Source organism: Anopheles stephensi, chromosome 3, assembly GCF_013141755.1.
Source record: "Anopheles stephensi strain Indian chromosome 3, UCI_ANSTEP_V1.0, whole genome shotgun sequence".
Lineage (NCBI taxonomy): Eukaryota > Metazoa > Arthropoda > Insecta > Diptera > Culicidae > Anopheles > Anopheles stephensi.
The window spans coordinates 44,970,325-44,992,250 of record NC_050203.1 but is presented as its reverse complement, the minus strand read 5'-3'; the positions used below and the strand labels follow the sequence as shown (position 1 = coordinate 44,992,250).

General features: G+C 45.3%; 1 protein-coding gene across 1 annotated transcript in view; it reads right to left on the bottom strand.

The window, feature by feature from the left end:
• Positions 1-20,856, bottom strand: part of LOC118511058 (protein gustavus) — a 102,192-nt gene extending 81,336 nt beyond the window's left edge. Inside the window, exons 1-3 of the mRNA XM_036053668.1 lie at positions 20,745-20,856; positions 17,943-17,997; positions 16,195-16,782 (exon numbers count right to left, since the gene is read on the bottom strand). The gene's annotated coding sequence lies outside the window, so the exon portion shown is untranslated. The remainder of the gene's footprint in view (positions 1-16,194; positions 16,783-17,942; positions 17,998-20,744) is intronic.
• Positions 20,857-21,926: the final 1,070 nt, after the last annotated feature.

The window sequence follows — 21,926 nt, the reverse complement described above, 5'->3', positions numbered from 1 at the left end:
TGACACACGGAAGGTGTTGCGGACCGAGCTTAGCACCGGCGCGGTCCGCGGAAGAGCGAATGATTCAGTGTGCGGGACGGACGGACGTGCGGTGATGAAGCTTGAAGCCAAGAGACCTTGACTGCGGTCAACGATTTCTTGATGATGAACTCGCACTCGCGCAGCATCTCATAGGGGATTTTATTGTTCACCCTTCTCGGCTCGGTTCGGCCACTTCTTCTTCTTGGTGGTCGTTTCGTTCCCATCCTTCTTCACACAGCCGTGTTCTCGCTCACGAGCAAGTGGCAAGATCACTACAGCCTCCGCGGTCTGGGAGCACTCTCTCGTACATCGCGCCGCGTATGGCTGTCGGTGCGCACGAACCGAACGTGAACTTACAAGCTCACGCGTTCGCGTATGGGATACGATCGAGCTGCAGCACAGGAAGGAACCTTCCCCGGAGATTCCGCGGTGCGTGAGGCGCGGGGCATGCCGAAGGTGAGAGAAAGAACGCCGGGCACCCGGCGGGGCAATACCACAACGTGCGAGCGACGACGAGAGCTTTTTTGTGTCTGTTGTAACATTTGTATTCTTTCTTCTCAAGAACCTACATCCACTTCAAATGGATTCGAATAAAAGGAAGCGGACGGACGAAAGAACACAAAAAAAGCTGTGCAACCCTCGTACAGTGGAGTCCCCGGCTTTGGCCGACCGGTTCGCTCGTACAGCATCCGCAGCATATTAAAGTTTGTCCGGAGGCATCTCGTTCGCTCTCTCTCTCTCTGTGGCTCTCTACTTACCTGGGAAGAATGGACGTTATTTATACAACAGTAAGAAAAGTCGTTTCTACTACTACTTCTACTGCTTGCGGTGTTGTTTTAAATGGAACAAATATAAAAGCAAATGGAAGGGAATAAATTAAACAAAAACATTCTCGTTGTCGTTAACCATAAAGCTGTTCTATTATTTATGTAAAATAGGACATCATTACGAACAACGAGTTTCCTGTCTGTGCTTTTTATATGCTTCTAGTAGCTTTTGGTGAACTTTAACTAACTTTTATTGGACCTCTGTAAAAAGACTCAACAAATACAATAACAATGTAATATTGCAACAATTTGGACACAAAGTAGCACAACTTCGGTCCATCCATTCCGATCGACAATGATGGCGCACAGGTGAGGAGCAAACCTATCATTAAAACGTATTTGGCAATTGTTTGACTCCGAGCATCCTAAAACCATCTTCTGCCCTGCTCATCATCGTTCGAAATGACGATTCGGTTTTGCCTTATCGCAACGGTGCAAAGAAATCCAATTTAACTTTTGACTCGTTTCTTTGATCACGCCTTTGCCAGACTTCGGCTGGGAGGATGGAGCTGTTGTGCGGATGACTTTGAACCGCCAGTTTTTTGCTGTTATCAATCTTTTAAACCACAATCGGGTAAGAAGGGTTACGGTAGAGGAGCCCGAACTCACCTCTTCACGATGGGTTCTTGTTTAGGAACTGGTCTCTCCTGCCTTGTCTTAGAATGCCTCTGAAAGTTGGGAGACCCAACCAAACATTGACAAAACGAGCACGCATTTTAAATTGCACTTCGAATGTCATCGTTACATCGTTTCCATTGCTCTCGATCGATCGATTAACCGTGCTGGGACACATACAACAGGTAAACAACGGGAAAAAAGGTCAGCAAACCGACCGACCGCACTCATCTAACACGATAACGAGGGATGAACGAGGGATGAAATTCGTGTCCTTCGTGTCCGGGAGGTTGGAAAATTCGTTCGAAAAAATTATTTATCCCATCCCAGCACCTCCTGCGGATGCTTTTTCTGCTGACGATGCGCCGTCCCGCATAAAGATGTCATCGTTGCTCTACAGCGAGCCCAAAACAAGGACGCAACTCCATCGCTAGTGGAGGAAAAAATGGAGATACATGTACCCAACCTAGAGTGAGAGAAAGAAAGGCAAGGGGGCCATTCAGATGATTTCCCCGAATGGTCTCGGGAGAAATTTACCACTCCCTTTAGGCCTGCAGAGGTCGAGGACTTCGGAAAAGGTAGCGCGTACCCAATTTAGTTAGTCCTATTTTTCCTCCGCTTCGCTCTCCTTAAACCTCAACCCTCTTCCTCTACCCGCACGTCGAAGGAGTCTCCCCATACCGAGGTGTCACTTTTCGTGCGTTTCTTAGCGCCTTCGCTAGCCAGTTCTCGCTTAAAACGGAAAACTTTACTCCCAACACTCAGGATTGCTCGGTTAGTCCTTGGCTGCGGTACAAAACCCCTGCTGTGTGTGTGTGTGTGTATGTGTGTGTGTGTGTCGCACAGTGTTTGTTTTCAATACAACAGCTTTTTCTCCCTGGCGCTGTGTTCCCCCAAACGTTGCAATGCTGTTGAGTTTCCCAATTGTACAGCTACACGTCGGGGGTTGTGGAAAATGTGGTACGAATTTTGGATGAGAAATTAAAGGGAAACCCACCCTATACCACCGACGCGGGCTAGTGGTTGTATTGGTGTGTTTCGACCGAGGGTTGCACCTTCTCTCCGGCGAATGTTACGAACGTGAAACTCATAACAAAACGCTATATCCTTTCGTGGCAGGGCGCAGGGCGTAGGAAAACTCCGACCCGTCCCACTCACGGCACGGGCGCAGCACACCAACACTGGCACTTCGTTCGCTCAAACCCCTCCTGGTTCATTCAAAACATCCGCGATCCTTGCCGGTCGATACCGACGCTGGTGGGCAAATGGAAAAGAGCGCAAGCGATAAGGGGAAAACTGCGGAACTTGTGTGTCCGCATGGGGTGGAAAACTCCGGACCCGTGGCTATGTGTGCGTGCGCATTTGCAAACAGCAGCAGCAGCATCCGTTCCGTGGAGCATCTGTTCACTCTTCTTCTTCTGGCCAATATCGAGCATTTCCAGGACGGTGGCCACAGTACATACACACACACACAACCACAGTCGCACTGCCGATAGCAATCAAGTCCGCGAGCGGGAGGAAAAACAAAACAACAAAGGACAAAATGGCGACAGAAGGGCAAGGGAAAGCAAATCGACAAGGACGCAGTGCACCCGATCAGTCAACTGATAAATGTAACTCGGGCGGCCAGCGGGGGAGGGCGCGGCAGGACGAGCACACAGGAGAGCGGACTGGAAACTACCTAGGGATTAGGTTGGACGTCTAAAACAGCGCTATCCGTCCGGAAGCTGTACATCTTGGCAGGTCGTCCACGTGTTAACAAAGCGAAAAAGCACAACGACAAAAAATCCTCGAGCCAACACCGGCGCGGCACTGAAACGGATGCAGGAAATAATGGTCCAAAACCGTTCCGCATCCGACACAACCGAAGAAAGTACGTCCATTTATCTTGGGCTTTTCTGCCTAGTGTCCCCGCCCCGCCTAATGGCCATGCAAATTAAGATCTCTTTACGTGCTCCAAGGCGAGGTCTTCTGACGTTACCTTACCTGTTTTCTGTTCTTGTGCACAGTTTTCCTATTTCGCTGCTGTTTCTGTCTGTTTGTCCTCACAATCATCACCATATTAGCAAAAACATTAGCGCTTTACATTGTTCTAGTTTGAATTTGTTTTATAATATTCTTTATATAACATAGCTATACTCGTCGTTGTATGTGTAAGGAATTCAAGAATAAATGAAAACGGACGGACATTTTTTTCATTAGGCATAGGTTGATTCGTTTTGAAGACGTTTACAGGTTTTCTGCTATAAAGCGTTTGTAGGGTTAAGTGTTCTAATGAATGTGGTGAGAATATTATACAACATTATGCAATAGAATAATATTTTTCCCATTACAGCAGCATAACTTCAGACGACACAACCCGTAAAGTTTACTTAGGTCAACCACACGGGCAGAGGAGACGTAGTAGGTCCAAACTGAGCAGACGACGGCCCTAGACCGAGAGCGATAATGAGAACATCTGCTGTAGACCAAGACGGCAAAGCAAATATTTCAGCCAACAATAGAAGGCTTGCTTAGCTGTGTGGTTTAATAAGGGCTTCTATAATCTATATAACCTAATAAGAAGAGTCCTACGCCCAGTTGAAAGTCTTCTCGAGAATTTTTTGTCTGAATCAACTGTATATCAATCATGCTCTTGCTGAGGTTTGTTCTCTAGATGTAGGATCCATGTAGGACTGCAGGGAGTACACTCTGCCCTTACAGGAATTGTTAACTTCCTCTGGTGAGTTAAGACCTCCGCTTCATGAGTTGATAGTGGCTTCGTAATGGCCTTATATTGTTTGTCTACCTAGCTAACAACAAATTGCTGTGTAATGGATCTATTATGTAGGAATATTCAGCAATATACCGATATTCTACTGCTTTTTTGACATAAACTGCTGTTATATTAGAATCATTGACTCTATTCAGTCAGTCCTGATATCCGGTCATGTCCAGTGAAACACTTGGACCCTTACCAGAAGGTCTCTAGACTGTTCCAACAAAAGCATATGGATTGGTGACTACTTTAAGGCACAAGTTTTTCCTTTGCTGCTATTTATGCTTTTTTATTTAGGGGCGGCTGACTACTTTGCTACGGGTAAAATCTAGTCACAGAAATCCAGAAATGGCAGGCCGAGACCACCTCTCTCGAGGTTGTAGTGCCAGGGAAGAAGAAGAAGCTATTTATGCTCTTTAATAGAAATATAAACTTTTTAAGACATATAGTTGAAATTGATTAATGCTTACATTCTGTACCGAATTCCCCAAGGATTAAGCTTTCTTCCACAAATTAATTAAACACATTTTGGAAGATGATGGGAACATTTTGGAAATTGAACACAATCAAATTAAGTGTTAGTGAATGCTTCAAAACCTAATGTTAAAAGTGGTAAAAATAATGGCCGAGGCGATAACGGCGCAGGTCTTCACACGGTAAGACTGGGGTTCAAATCCCATCCAGATCGCCTCCCCGTATGTAGGGCTGACTGCTTTGCTACGGGTAAAATTAAGTCACAGAAAGCCAAAAATGGCTGACCGAGACTTCTTGAGGTTGTAGTGCGAAGAAAGCAGAAGAAGATAAACGAAGTGCGTAAGGAATTTCAATCTATAAATTGATTTTTTAACCTTTTTTTTTTAAATATCGAGCATTAAGATTTAAATTGTTTGTTTAAAAAAATGTATAACAGAAAAAAAAATAAAAACTCTGACCAATTAAAAATTATTTTATATGGAATAATATTCAAATAGAAAATACGCATATCGGGAAATTACTTATTTATTCTATTCAATTCGATCAAAATGCTTAAAATCCGAACATTTGTGTGTTAAGTTTATGAATATAGACCTAGAACAAGTAATAATGTTATTTGATGAAACGAATAAAATGCTTTAGAAGTCCAAATTTCACAGATTCGTAACTGTAGCTCCTTTTCAGGCATCCTACGTTTAAACAACGGTCATCTGCTCACCCTGGTTGCCAAGGATGTAGCAAACCGAGCTACGCTAACGAACAACAGTCCTTTCTCACTACCACCATACGCAAAACTCACCGTGAGCCACCGTGATCTCACGATGCCACCGAAGCTCACTGCTGCTCACGCTCATTATCCTCGCAGCGAGGAGAAAGATACACAATGTGCTTAAAAGTGAAAGTTTGGTCACGTGCACACGTGCGAAGCCTGCAATATTTAAATTTATCAAACTCGTAATCTTTCCACAGCCTCTGAATCGAGCCAACAAAACCCAAAGCAAGGAAACAAAACTACAACAAAAAAGAACGAAGGTCTAACCATTGTCCTTTTCAGCATCACCATGGGGGAAAAAAGGATTGCAGAACATAGCAAGCGCCGGGAAACATTGGAAAACGTGACACTCGACGGGGGAAAAACTATGTCAACGATGTTGCTTTAGATCCGTTGCATTATCCGCTTCAGGGGCAACTACCCTTCGTGTAAAAGGCCGCATTTTCTGCCTCTTTAAATTGGACTTCGTACCATATTCAATACATAACGGTTTTGTACAATCGCCCGTCTGTCTGCCTGTATGGGTGATGCTTTGCGGAGCGTTACAAAAACAGGAGCAGAGTGTGTACGTACGTATGTATGTGTGATTGTATTTTTTTTCTTTTGCTGTTCAATTCAGGACGATGAATGGTTTTCCCGGCAGCACAGAACTCACCGTAAACACATGGTGGAAAAAGGATGCACCTATCCGCCGGTTCACCCCTTAAGCCACAATTTACCGAATACGCGGCGAGCCGGCGGATCGATGTCGAACGTCGATGCTTTAGGAAGTGTTAGGGAGAACACAATAATTACAATATTTATAGTGATTCAGGAAAATGCAGCGCATAAATTAGCATACAAATGAGCGCGTGTTAATAAACGCCACGCGTCCCAGGCGCAATGTCTCGTGGATTGAGAGTTTGAAGTTTTATTCAACATGTACGTATCGCTCCGTTCGCAATAGAAGAGCAATGGTTCAATATTTTATGCTGCAAATACATTACATAAATTCCAAATTGTATGCTATATGCGCATGCATTATGAAGTAAGTCCATAAGTTCTCATAAGCTTAACATTTATTTGGATATCGTCTATTTCGCATTGGCAAAACTTGTCATAACAGATAACCCGCTTTAAAAGATAACCCCCCGCGAGAGCCGTACAGGAGTTGGCTAGACCATTTTTCATTTATATCACAATCTGTTCCCTTCCCTATAAAAATAATAAAATGTGCAGATATCGTAGATCATGAGACAATAATTTCAGTTTTATCAAGATTACCCAAAAAAAATATTTTCCAATTTCTATCAGAACCGTGAAAAGTTTCAACATAAACGAAACAACATTGTCCAACGAGAAGCTACTTTTGGGACACAAATTAACGACGAGGCCACGCATGCACCACATCATACTCGTGCATTAAATTGCATACATTGTGGAGGAAATCTTTGGAAAGATGAACAAAATTACCCGAAACGGTTGAAATTACCAGGTTTGATTGCATACTTTCAGGCACAACACATTTAGTTCGAATGTCACACATTACATTGCATACAGTTCGGGCGCAACGAGAATTGACGAATGATTTGAGTAAAGGGTAAACGACACCGTTGAATCCAACAACGACATACAGGTGGCGCTAGTGACTACAACATATATCCTCCATAGATGGCGGTATCGTCGCAAAAGAGTACGTTATATTTCTTTTGAATTTTATGACCGTTAAATTTTGAATTGGTCTCGGTGGATCTTACTAATTAGATGTTTTTTTTGTACAGTAATACAATTTATAACATTTTAGTTGTGTAATTAATTCATTCATTAAATTATTACAATAATTTAAAGGCCGGCAACGCATAACTGGTTAACACAAATTGGTCCAAAAAATAAGTAAATGAGCAGAACATACAAAAACAAAATAAACAATACTTAAACTGGATTTAAACTTATCTCCTCGTGTGCTTCTCTTACAGAGCAAAAACTGCTTGTCGTTATCGACAACATTATTTATGGGTTCTACAGAAGAAGAAATAATGAATAATAACTCCTAACTACTGAAACTGCATTTTGACCCATCAACGCCTGAAAGTATGCAATCGTGTGCTCTTCTGGGCTAATTTCAATCGTCTGAAGGATATTAGCGGGGAATTCAACTAATATTTATATATTGCTATTCCGCAAACTAGAGCCCTAAAGAGTAATAGATTAAACTTATGTTAAAAAAAACCCCCGTTGCACATTCATTGAGGCAGTTCGGTATGTATGCATTCGAACCATTGAAAAATATTTTAAATCGATCGACTGAACCCGTTTTGCACACCCGGTTTAGCGAGTTTGACGGTTCGTCAATTATAATTGTTATCGAGTAATTACCACATAATCTGTATGGAGGTGTTGAATCCGTTGAAAACTTACACACAAGATCAATTATCCATTAAAGAAGCAGTATTCATTAAATAATGAACTTCTTCTTCTGCTTTGTTGGTACTACATCCTCAGGATGTGTCGGATTTTTATACTTCCACTACCACTACTAAATGACCAAACCAAAGAATGTTCGATAAATCTCAATTTTGATTCAATCAAAAGACCAGCCACTAAAGATGTTCGATAAACTTTTTTACTTTTACGATTTCGTTCCGAATCATTGATTCGCTGGTTAGCCGGGTGATTTTACTCAAAATCAATACCACCAACATTAAACCAGTACAAAACCACTCACACACACACACACACATACGCGCACACTCTAATTCAACACAATCTTATCTTACGAGACCATGGTTTGGTCACGATCAACAGGGAACAGGGGGGATAGAGTAGTAGAGTTGATTGCTTGCCGAACCGGGATGAGGTCGATGTCGATGATGATGCACGGCACAGGAGGAGGTAAGTTGACGTTTACTCGTCACCGAGCTGCCTTTCGCTGCATCTTTACTCCTGTTCTTCGCTCGCACACTTTACTCTATCGCAATGGCAGGGCAGAGGACGATCCCAAGACGCTTGGTCGCTTCAGCGCTGACCATGACGAAAACACACAACACGCAGACAGGAAGGCTGATGATGGTGATGGAGGTGATGGAGGTGATGGAGGTGGTGGTGGTGGTGGTGGTGGTATTGGTTGCTATTGGATTCTCCTCTTGGGAGGGGAGGGTTTGCGTTTGCGTTCGGTCTTTATCCCGTTATGTGGCACACTTCCTTCGCTGGAGCGTCCGCACGTACACCGGCCGAGAGTCGGATGACGCGCGGAGCAGTCCGGACGCCCACCGACAGAAGAAATGGCGAATCGGCACAGACAATGCTGCTTCGCGCTGCTTCTTGCTGCTTGTTGGCACGAAAATAAGGGCCGTGAAAGAAACACAGCGCGCGGGTAATAAGATGTCGATTGCAATAGGTCAGCGGCGGCATCATGCGGAGCTTGCGAGCTTGGAGTCTTACAGCTTTACAGTGCCAAGTGAAGCGCTTTCTTGCCGCCACATGAAATTTATGAGATCTCAATGACCCCACTAACAGATCATTAATCGTCGCTCACTGCGATTAGTTTGATGGTATGAGAGCTCCTCCGACCAGTAAGTTATCAAACTAAAACTTGAGACTAAAAGCACCACGCACCGACAGAATAGTAACCTGAACTGATAAAAAACGGGGGTGATCCGGTGGCTGATGCGATAACGGCGCCGGCCTTCACACGGCAGGACCGGCGTTCAAATCCTATCTGGTACGTAGGGCTAACTACTTTACTCCGGATAAAATTAAGTCACAGAAAGCTAGAAATGGTGGCAGGCCGAGACCTCTCGAGGTTGTTGTAGTGCCAAGGAAGTACGATAAAAAACGGTGGTACAGCACTCGAACTCGAATTCGTCTAATTATTCCGAGGTAAGACAATACGAGCTGTGTGTGGTAGTGAATCGGTGCCTTTTGATTGGAATATTGACATCATCGATCCCACATACAAGAAGGAAGATAGTCTAGAGTAGAGATTCTGACCATACGGCAAATGTTGGAGAAGCCGGCGGAGCAGAAGCTTCGCTCCTACCACCTCTCAATTGATCTACCAAGCCGCATATGGCAGCACAGCCAGGGTGAAACTATACACGACGCAATGAGTTCCTTTGGACTCCCGGCTTGTCCTAAAAGACTTGTAAGAATGACAATGGCCAACATCACATGTCAGATGATGCTTTGCTACCAAGAATGAACTTTTCCAGGGAGAAGGGCTTGTCTGTCGCCTTTTCAGTCTGGCGCTATCCGACAGAGCGATCCGTGACTCGGAGGTGGAAACTTCGGGGACCATCTTCTATAAGACAATCAAGATTCTGTTATACGCTGATGACATAGACATCATTAGTTTGAGGCTCTTTTATTAAGCAGATTCTTAGCAGAAGGATCGAGCGTCTGCGACGCACAACCTCAGGTTTAAGAGATTAACGAAGCAAACCCCAAAATTATGGAGGCACCAACAGCGATCCTGCTAGCAAATAGCGCTGGAGTAATGTACATATAGGTGACAGCACCTTTGAAATCATCCAAAACATCATCTTTCTCTGGTCAAAAGTCAGTGAAAAACCTGCTAGTCGCCAAACGAACATGCTACAGTATTAGGAAACATCGCCACTCAAAGTAACTATCACGACGGATGATGCTCGGGCGGTGTAGAACATTTATACTTCCAGTACTCACATACGCCTTTGAGACATATACCTTGCTCAAAACTGACGAAACTTGCTTAACTGCGTTCGAGAGGACTCTGACAGATTTTTGACCCCGTATGAGTAGAAAGACAAAGGAGGAGTCGTTGCAATGATGAGCTCTACAAAGCTGTACGATGATCAAATCGCCAGCTTCTGGCCAGAAAATGTCATGTGAAGGATACCGGACAACCCATCGCGTAAAATCATGTTAGATCTTCCACCCAGACAGAAGATACGTGGTAGGCATCCACCAGAAATTGCGGGATTTTGAATTGGAAAACGACGGCGCTAGACCTGATAAGAAAGTAAGTAAAGCTAATCTCTTGTATATCCACTACATCACGAGATCGCAAGTGCCTGGTTCGATAGCAAACCGTTTTTGGGCCTTCAAATTCCATTTCTTTCCATCACTACCCCCCTTTTCCAGTAAGTACCGGTGTGTTCCGGTACCGTCAAACGGAAGTCAAACGGCAGTTAAACCATCCGGGCGAGTGACGTTTAACGGAAAACACCAGCCAGCAACCAGCCTTCACCTTCGATGTGCCGCAAACCGTAGCACCGAACAGGCAGCAAAACGGCCTTGGAGATAAGTGCAGTTTTGCGGCGAAAATTAGCGGGCTCCATCAAGTGAAGGATACAGTTCTTTTATTCTGTCCCTCACTTGCAAGGACGCAATGTGCTGTGTGTGAGTGAGTGCGAGTGTTGATACGCTTGTGTGAATATCGTTTGGACCATGGTCGCCGTCTGAATCCTGCATGTACACGCAAGATCCCCGCACCAGTACACAGTTTTTGTATTCCGAAATGGAATGAAGAACTTTCAAGAGCTCCAAAACGATTGCCAAGGTCATGCCAGGACTGACGCCGACGGTCGACCGGCAAAAAACGTATGAAACGGTCTCAACCAAACCAAACATCAAATTATTAGCTCCATCCATTCGCCTGGGTGTTTTCCTTATCATTGCGAAATAAAAAAAAGCCGAGATACAACAATACACTTGTAATGTTTCGGGTGGGAGGTTTCTTTTTCTGCTTCAACCATGAGCAACCTTTTCTATTAGCGTGCTAACAGCGGTGAACCTTTATGCAAATTCAACCAACCTACCTGCCCCGAAGCTCCAAAAATCACAAATGATAACGAATAGAGCAACGACAACAAAAAAGCAGAAAAACGAAAAACGAACGGAATACAAGCTTACCTTAACATGCTTGCGAACTGCAACACATTTCTATCTCGATCTCGAGCCATCGCGCCAACCAACCATCGGGGGACCTTGAAAGATTCAAGTTTTTTCCTTTTTTTTTGTGATTCCGAAGAAGGCGCAAGCTTTCCGCTCAAAATGCAAATATGATAACGAAATATTTGAACGTTAGTTTACACCGAACAAAAACTTGTTTCGCGTGCATAAAGAAAAAAACCAGACGGTCGGTTGGCCACAAGATCGAATGTGGTTAACAGTTTGATTTCTACTGTTATCCGATCTCTGCATGACACGGAAGATATTGGATCGCAAAAAAAAAAAACAAACAAACAACTACTGATTGATCTTTATCCCTTAAGACTAAAGTTTTCTAGAAGATGATTGACCAAAAAATTCTCTCCGAAAAAATGCCGCCTTGGTTTGCATTAACGCCCTCCCCGCAACCGGCGTATCATCACCGTCCGGCATGGCCGCACTGAAAATTTCGACAACCTTTGGCAACCCTCGGCGATAACAGTGGACAAAAATTATAAATAATTAACGCAAAACTTTGCCCAAACTAGGACATCCAAGTGTGGCAACTTTAGAATGGTCTTGTGTCAGATGGTCAGACTTGATTCATCGTGGTTCAATGACCGTGTTTGGTAGACGACGAATCGAACCCAACGCACAATCAGCGCGCTTCATTCGGATGAACTGGAATCATGCTGGAACCTTTCCATCGGGGGCACGCAAAACGTACGCATTCAAATCGTGCAAGCATTGATTCGGTGAAGCAACACGGCAGGCAAACCTCCTCTTATCATCCTTTCCCTTTTTATTTACGAAAGCTTGAACCAGAATTTTACGGCTTCTATTGTAATTATAATACTACTAGAAAGCGGTATTGCCCGGGATGGAATTCGAATTTTGATATTGTATTCCTTCTGACAAACAAAAAGAAATTATTCGAACTAGTTGAGTTTTTGATAAGTGCATGTGAAAATTGCGACGCGCCATCGAGGCACCATAAATATTTTTCACACACACACACACACACGCACACATGTATATATCTCGTCAAACACTGGGATAATCATGGACAGCATAGTCGTAATATACGTACGAGCAAGTTGTATGGAAATAGAGCAATTGTGTGGCCGCCATATAGCATATATCGACGAGTGATAATTCTCAGCACCATAATAGTGATAGCAAAAGGGGCAACCGAGCCGATAGATAACATCCATGGGCAGTTGATAATCCCTTAGGACGGCTATCGATTGGGGAACATATTAAGGGGTTTTCGCCAACACTAAGCTACAGTTCAGCTAGCAATTACGCACCCAACAAGCACGTCGGAATGGGTCGGTATAGGCGGGTGTGTTTGAGATTTGGGATGCTTGTGAAAATTCGGACAACAATATCAATACCTTGTTTTGCTTCCTCATCCTTTACTTTATGAGTGTGTCGACAAAATATTACACCATTAAGTAAATTCAATACGAATATTGTGCTTCCCATTTTGATTCCATGACTTGTTAGATAATGATGGCCGCTTGATAATAATAAGTGATGGCATTGATTCAGAATAATCAAAATAAATAAATAAAAAACCATGGGAAAGAGATGAAAAAGACGCATCCTTCAGTCTAAGAATGCAAAGTATTTATAACAGCGTAATTTAAAAAAAAACTAGTTTGGATGATACGCAGCTTGACAACACTGTAAATAACTTATCAAAGCTTCCTGTTTTCAAGCCGACTCTCCCTTCTTCTTTTTACGTGGCTTTACAACCTCGAGAGTCTGCTTAGACAGCCCATTTCTGGCTTTCTGTTACTTGATTTTAACCGTAGCTGGAGAGCCAGTCCTGCGTACGGAGTGGCGGTCTAGATGGGATTTGATCCCCGGTCCTGCCGTGCGAAGACCGATACACCCGGCATCGCCTTGGCCACCGAACTTTAAAAATGTGAGTTTGAGTAACTAACATTTGATAAACATTACAAAAGTGACCTTCTTATAGCAGCTCGAATTAATTCGAACTACTTTCAATTGTCAAAAATTGTTCCCAGCCACCGAACAACTCCTAATTTAATTAGCTACAACAGAAATAAGAGGTGATCGTGACGGCGCTAGAGATGATAACGCCACCCTCTTCTTTTATCTTGCCATACCTGATATACCTGAAGAAAGTTTAACTATTTGGTTGCCTATTGTTAGGCGTAGATTCGACGAGGTTTCAGACCCAGGGCATAGACCGAGACCGAGACCTTGTGGGTCCCACCCAATTCAGGATTCCTTCAAGGTAAAAAAAAATATCATGTTTATAACGGAATAACGGATAATAATAGGTAAGAACCATCCCAAGCATTGATTCTTTTCCGAGCATCCGAGAATTGTGCAAACATCCTATAATTTGACAATGAAAGAAGCTGTCATATTTTACATTGAACAAAGCAAGATACACACAATTGATTAACCACCATCTATAACTGCCGGAAACGAAACATCATCGATCATCATGGATCGTAATGATTCTGTTGAGTAATAAATACTTGTGGTTAGGATGAGGATAGTGATAAAAAATAAAAGAAGAAGCAAATAAGCTTTTCATGGCTTTTTATGTACCTTCAATGCCAAAATCACGATATTCCGTAATTCATAACATATTAAACGCTCAATTCTTCAACTTCAATCACAAGGCAAGGGTTTTGGTTGTCGTTGTAACTTATTTTATTTTATAACGGTTGCTTTTGGCAATTGAACTATAATTCTAGCTTCAGCTATAGCCAGCTGGTGCAAACGATATTGATATTCATCTAACATCAATATCGTAACACTATTGTAGCACTATTTTGCGAAATGAAATTTGAGCTCACAATTCCACCACAAACAACCCTGTCGGTACACAGTAAAATCGCAAATCACACAACAAAACTCCATCACACGGTACCTCCACCTCCATACGCTTCTGCCACGAGCGATTGTGAGACGATGGTTTGTTTGCATTGTTTATTGACGATAATCAATCCGCTAAACGCAGCGAGCACGGTTTGATGGGGCGCGATTGATACCGGAAGAGAAACTCTCAATACCATAGATCTCGAAGATTAATCCCACACTCTCAGAGACACAGGCTCAGCTCATCGGATAATTAGTCCATTTAAGGAATGTTAATACACCAGCAGAAAGACCTGTTTAGCACGGAACGGAATACGGAGATTGATAAAACATTCACATTGCACTATTAATTCTGATTCTTTGCACGAGAAGAATCTATCATCGGGTCCATCGGAAATTATCAGATCAGTATAATGGTTTTAGGGTTTTTTTTTTCATGGTAACACAACTAATGAACATTGCGTCCCTGTGCTCGTTCCAAGACCAAGGCAAAAAGTAACACGAACGGCTCGTAAATTCAAACACAAAAAAAAGTTGCATATGCAAATGAAGCCGTGATCGTTTTCCACCATCGTCATCATCATCATCATCAGCAGCAGGATTCAAACGGAATAAAGTTCAATGTCAACAAAACGCACACTATTATATCACAACCACTCCCGCTGGTTAGGTTGGAACCAGCGCTAAAACCTGCCTACGCCGGTCTCCGTACCGGTCTCGTAAACCATTTCGCTAGCTGCACGGGAAGAGCGCGACTCATTAAGAGGAAGAAATAGAAAATAATTGTTGGCCATTGATATAGAAGCCAACGACCAGATTGTTGGATTCTCCTGGTCATCAACACTATTCTGCCTTTGGCCCGCGATATCGCTACACTTTCCAGGTCCTCTAACATTGATCATCGGCGGTGCACATTCCGCCTCATAAATAATGCATAGATCTTCTTACACCGTCTTCCTGGTGCCTGGCACGAACCAGTGCGCTCTGCTGCGCTAGCTCGGCTCCGTTGTGCGTCACACAGCGCTCAGGCAGCATGTTCGGTTCTATCCAGCACAGCAGAGCGCGCGCACACACACACAGTGGAGAAACTTGAGCAAATAACAGAGGCACAGAGAATCTGGTCCATCCAGCTCCCAGGAGGAAACGGAGAACCCACAAAGCCGGACCCCAACAAGCTCAATTCCACCGACCGACTGCGTCCATCCTACGACATCGACCGAAGGGGAGACTCTTCCATTAGTGAACCGAGGATTATAAACAAGGCTTGCACAGATCACCTTCCACCGGCACGGTGCCATTCAACGTCCCGTATGGCTGGCGAGGATCCGGAGTAGGAGTAGCGCCAGTTCTGCTGCTGCTATCCACCATCGAACAGCACAACAGTTCTACTAGTCCTCCAAAAACCAGTTTTCGTACTGCCGTGTCCTCCGCGCGGCACGGCAAACACACTAATAGGTGGATATCCGAGAGCAGACTGGATCTCGCGATGTTTGCGTATTAGTAAGCAATACGCAGCTAGCGGGCAGCGGAAAGTTGTATCAATTCCACCGATCCATTATGGCTACGTCAATCCAGCCGCACGATACTGCTACCGGCAGCTGTCAAGGACCTTCTATTCGGTCGCTGCAAACCAAAACATTCATTATGCGCAAGGTATGAAAGGTAGCCCAAGCACACCACTAATGCTCCGCGCGTTCGGTTGCAAGCTCCCCGATGATTCACCTTGGTTGAAAGCGGTCATTATGTGCTCACATTAGAGATAGAAGCAGTGTCCTAAATACAATGACGGCAAGAATGAATGAGCACGCGTACGAGAGATCTTCATATGCTGGTAGAGGAATTCCCCCCCAGGATTCTCCATTCTCCAGAACTCCAGAACAAACACAAAAGCTCATTCTTTGCTGCCCTCTGGCCGAATTATGGTCCACAATGAAGACGCGTGGTTAGTGTGTGTTAGCCAAAATTAGACTTACCTTAGACGATCGCTGATCCGTTTCTGTCCGTGTGCCGATGTACGCTGATCAATCGAGAAATCCACGCAGCTGCCTTCCGAGCGCCGGACTCCGTGCTCGTAACCAACAGATGCGAGTGCGCAACACGTAAACTGGAGCAATCTTTTCGGCAAACAAGACGGTTGATAAGCTGCTGGCTTTATTCTTCTCTCCGATGCTTTGTACGAAAGCTTCGCAGCCGTTGCCTTTTGCTGGGCTTTGCTGTTGCTATTTTTTCCAATCTTTTCAAGGCAGGGATCAGTTGCTGCACTACTGTTGCGGAACTGGCGGACTTGCGGAAAATAGAACAAAGGCTCACGAACTGTACTCGCCGTTCACTTTACCACCGCCGCTTGCTCAACGCACACACGCACACAAACGCACTCACGCACGCACGCACACCTGAGACAAATGGCAAACACGGCAAGGCAAAACTTAGCGGGTTACTTGGAAGCCGAAATGGCAGCGTTAACCATTTTCACACACCAAAGTTTCTACACGCGACAATCGCACTGCGTTTTTCTCACCTCACCAGTTGCTCTGGACGATCACGAACCGCATGGGATAACACTGTAACGGAACATTTAAAAAAGCACCCAAATTAACGATCACCAACGATTGCACCTTTGACGCTACCCGGCTACTTTGTTGGCATTGTTAGCAGTGGAGTTCGGATTCAACCGTTGTGGAGATCACGATCACGTGCGATCCTGCTGCACGGTGGGGTGGTCGGACATGGCGGACAAGTGGACTGTGAAATCTGTAGCTAAAAACCACCCGTTTGACGCATCTCGCACATCACACCCCCTTGCCACCAGTGGATAGTTTTCGTTCACGATCGTGATCCAATTCTGAGGGCGATGCCTCCAATATCTCGTTGCTCTCTTCCTTATTTGAGCGAGTATCACCTTTCACGCAACGTCGTTCGTTTTGACTATTGACTGCTCTTTCGCACACCATGCACACACACATTCACACACACATACACACACACACTCATACACGCATTGAAACCTTCCATCTGTATAATCGGTTTACCACTTCGCTGTAATCGACCTGAACCGTTATAAATGCACGAAAAAGGTTTAGCCTGTTGGCTGTACTGCCAAAATTGCACCAAGAACGGTTCTTCATACACCAGCGCTAAATAAATCACTTATGTTGGCAAGCATTAGAAGAATAAAGAGGCCAGTTTTATGCACACCACCGGTCGGGATCGGATCCACACACACACACACTAACATTTAATCCGCATTTTCTTCTTCGATAGTTGTTCTGTGAACTTGGGGATGAACACGTTCCTCAGTGCACCTTCTTGCTGCAATCAGCAACTCCGAACAATGCGTCGTTCGCTTTACACACACACACACACACACACACACACACACACACACACACACACACACACACACACACACACACATCACACATCCTGTTTATGATGGGTTACACCGAGCACGTTTGCTGATGTTGCAGTTATTTGTTTCTCCACTGCATCGCACTTTTACTGAATTGCAATTACGTCGACGCACATAACACCATGCACCACAGTACCGCACAAGTTCATTCGACGGAAGTTTCACGGTCAAGTGTTTATGCTTCAGTTAGCATAAACCCGTCGCACAACGATCCATTGACCCAACAACGACCACTCCTTTTCCTTTTCCTTTGCACAACGCTGGTCACCACTTCGATTCTAGCAGCTATCCAACACTCTCCACAAGTGTCACCTGTGGGGATGGCTGGCTACCGTCTTCGCTCGTTGGCTCGATCGCTGGAACTGCACTGAAATCAAAAGGTCGCCCAACAGACAGCAAGATAACAAGAATTAATAGCACGAAAGAGGAGCATGGAATAAAAAAAACTATACACACACACATATTAATATAGCCACGCGCGACTCGTCCACAAAGCCCACACAACAAAGGGGAACTACGATAGGTGTGCAATATTGGCGCAGAGAGCCATGATGAGAGGAAGTAACAAAAAAAATTCAACCATACACTTACACACTACGTGTCTAACAGTTGCTTATTGGTTGCATTAAAAATTCATATTAATTATCGTGCTCGTCCGTCCGCCCGTTACCCGATGGCGGCAGCTGGAACTGGGCCAATGGATGGACAAACGAACGTAACCCCAAGACCCCGGGCCGACAGATACAAGTACATCGCGCCGGTGTCACCTGCCACCGTGCTTCTAAGCAACCGCTCAAGGAGCGTCGCAGTGCCCGTCGCCGTCATCGTTCTGATTAACTTTAACCCTCGCACGGCTCTCCAAGGAAAAATAGTCTCGTCGCCGTTGAGGCGAACAACGAATAAAACTCGGACACCAACCGCAGTGCCATTACGCACTACACGCGTACACCTTGTCTCGCTACCTTGTCCCAACGCTGGACAAATATTGCGAGGCTAGCTAGCACCTAGAACGAGAACACGCTGTTGCTTCAGCTGGTTGCCGAACCGGCTGGCTGGCAGGTGGCCGAAGGATATGGCTAAGGTTGTTTGCACAATAAAATATACATTCACCCGCGGGGGCAGCAGCAATCGATGACTTTATCATCCGTCCTCCATCGGAAAGGATTCGGCAGGCCGGCCGGTCGGCCGTCGTACGCGCACCCTACCATCACTGTCCTTTGGGCAACACCTTTGGCGCTAACCGGCAAAAGTGGTGAAATAAGGTGGCAGGAAAAAGTAAGTCAAGGTACATGTGCGTACTGGTGTGTTATGCATCTATCATATCGAACCCTAAAGTGGGCACCACTTAGATCACTTGCTCTGCCTCCGGGGCCACGGAGCTACTGACAAGGCTGTCCAGCAACTGCTAAATAGCCCTAACCTTAACCTTGCATTATTGAAGCCGTCTCCGAAAATCCGCCCGTGATCGAACGGATGATGGCCCCTCCTCGACGAATTGCTACAATCAATCGCGGACGCATTCGCTCAGAAACACCTTCCAAGGTAAGCCACCCTCGAAGTAAGCCCGAGACTCTACACAGAACGGTGTATAATTTTTACGATTTTCGAACGTTCTACCCTCGCTCAGGCTGCAGCAACACACTGTTACACTTCAAATCAAGTTTTTCGGGTCCATCGCGGCAGCAAAACCATCGACAAAAAAATGTTGTGCCATAAATTTCGGGTTTTTTGTTTTGTTTGGAGAGACAGCACTAGCACCATGCCTACGCTCCATGGCGAATAGAACCTTGGTCCAGCGCGTTAAAGTACGCGTGTAAACTTACCAAGGGATACAGTCAGTCGGGGTCCATGGTCAAGGGTGTTGGACACCCCTTTTCCGCTTGTTTCATGCTACTGTCACAGGCACAAACATAACCCTTACAGCTGTGGAACTCTTCATCCCTTCGATGTTCACGATCAATAAGAAAAACTGCACTCTAAAGTCCTTCTCACTGCAAAGCCATAACTCTTAAGCAAATACAAAAGCATCACACCAACCACACGGTTCAACGACTGTTTAATCCGAACGAGTTCGAGATTAAAGATGGCAAAAACAGATCCGTGCCGAGAGTGTGCAACATACACTGAGGCTCAAGGATTGGACCGGGGCTGGACCACTCTCCCAAAACTGGTTATCGTTCTTTCCACCTTAGCAACGCAACGCTATCACTTTCCGTTCGGTTTTCCCAGCCAGCCTGTTGAAACCCAGTCACTGATAGCGGACGATGATGGCAAATTAATTAGCATTTGTCAACTCGATGGAATCGCTCGCTGCCAAAACTTTGGCCGCAAACATAGAAAATTGCGCAAAAGAACTAGCTCCGTTTCGTCCATCTCGGACAAGCCTTAGCGGCGACTTGCGGCCCTCAGTACGTCGATCGAAACATTAACTGGCGATCGGATTTGGTAAGCCGCGGGTTTTAGAGTGAACACCACGGGCCAATTTCTCGAGCACGCTATGCCGGTTTGGTGACGATCGATATAGCACGATGATTGATTGGATCGGTTCACTATCGGTTCGGACCGGTCGGTATGGATCGCATACTAAAGTGGCTGATGATCTTTCTTCTTTCGAGCTTGTTTATTGTCAACGGGCGCGAGCGCATCTTGTAGACTTGACCATCACAAAGGCCACGATTTCGCCACACCGCTATGTGTGTGTCACAACAAGAGTCCGTGCTAGGAGTCGATTAAGCGAATGTCGAGTGTGTCGAGAGAGCTTACAGCTGGGCGACTACGAAAGTCTTACGGAATCTGCAATCCTTGACAAAGCGGTTCATAACCTTCAGAAAATTCGTATTCCCACAAAAAAAACAGCGGTTCGAATTCGAAAACCAGTTCCCAGTGTCAGTGTTATTTATTTCCATTCGCGAGCCAGCTGGGGCCACACCACACTATATATTTCCCGTTGGACGATCGATCGATCAGCGTCGAACAGCGAACAGCGATACCACACGAGCAGAACAATCACATTTCTTCTCTATGCACAACTCTTTGAACGATCCATCCAGAAACGCAACGTAAGATCTTGCCTTCCCCCACTACATGATGCCTCCCCTAGTGCGGCAGTACTACCTCCAGTAACACGAAGAATACCGCACAACCGAAGCAGCACTGGCACGAAAGACGGGCCTTCTGCGTCTTCACTCGAGTGCTGCAAGCGCTACGGAAGTTTTAAGCGAATAGCGATCATTACACTTCAAAATGGAAAACAAAACTGATCGCACGCGGACGGGCTCGGTGCTCAGCCAGACAACCACCCTACTACCACCCATTTGCGGGCCGGCCAGACCCATACGTGCTTGTGCAAACGATCTAGCAGCCGCTAGCCCCATCACAACTACCAACGCATCAGGCAACGGAGCTCGGGCAGCTTTAGCCGAGAGCTCGGTAAAGCAACGCACGCGTGTATGTTCTAGTGCTGTACTCCGCAGCAAACTCGCGTTCTTCTTGGTGCATCGCGGGTTGCGCCCCGAACGGGTGACACGATTGTATGCGAAACGCTCCTCTGGTGAGAACAATTAGCGTCCTTCCGAAACCTGATCCCACCTTCTATAACCTATGTTCGCGATCTTCTGCGTGCTCCACAGCAAACTCGTTAGACGGCGAGCTAGATATTTGTTTCCTCCCATTTTGTTGTGTTTCTTTCTGCAGCGATCCATCGTTATAGTCAGCCGGTATCGCGGCTAACAGCAAGTAGCGAAAAGTCATTGGCCACACACACCTCAAGCGGGGTTTCGGTGGAATCGGAGAGCGCTCGACGAAGAGGCGCGCAGCAGAAACAAAGCGGACGAATCTGTGCCTTCCTTTCTTATCGCTAATGTACTAGATTCTGAACGGCAGTACATGATGCACTCTGCGTCTTATCAGCGCTCGTCTCGCTGCATCCCGTCAGTCAGCCCCGGCCATTGGTGATGTCGCGCGATTTTCCAAAAGTTGAATGAGTTCCATAGGCTTCACATGAGGCAGCAAAGCATCATGTGCTAAGCAAATATTTGTACAGATAGGTGGCTGGTGGACGTACCGTTCGTGGGGTCTCGCACATTCGACTAAGTCGACTCACATTCTATGGATGAAAATGAACGACTTCCAGGTTCCATTTTAATCTTTGCCGAAGCAAAGCGAGAACCACCATAAAAGAATCTTCCCTTCCGCGACACCAAAACAAAACATACATGCCAGCGGTAGTGAAGCTTGGATTATGTCATACAGCAGCTCCCAACCACAGACTCCGCGCATAATGCATTTAACATTGTG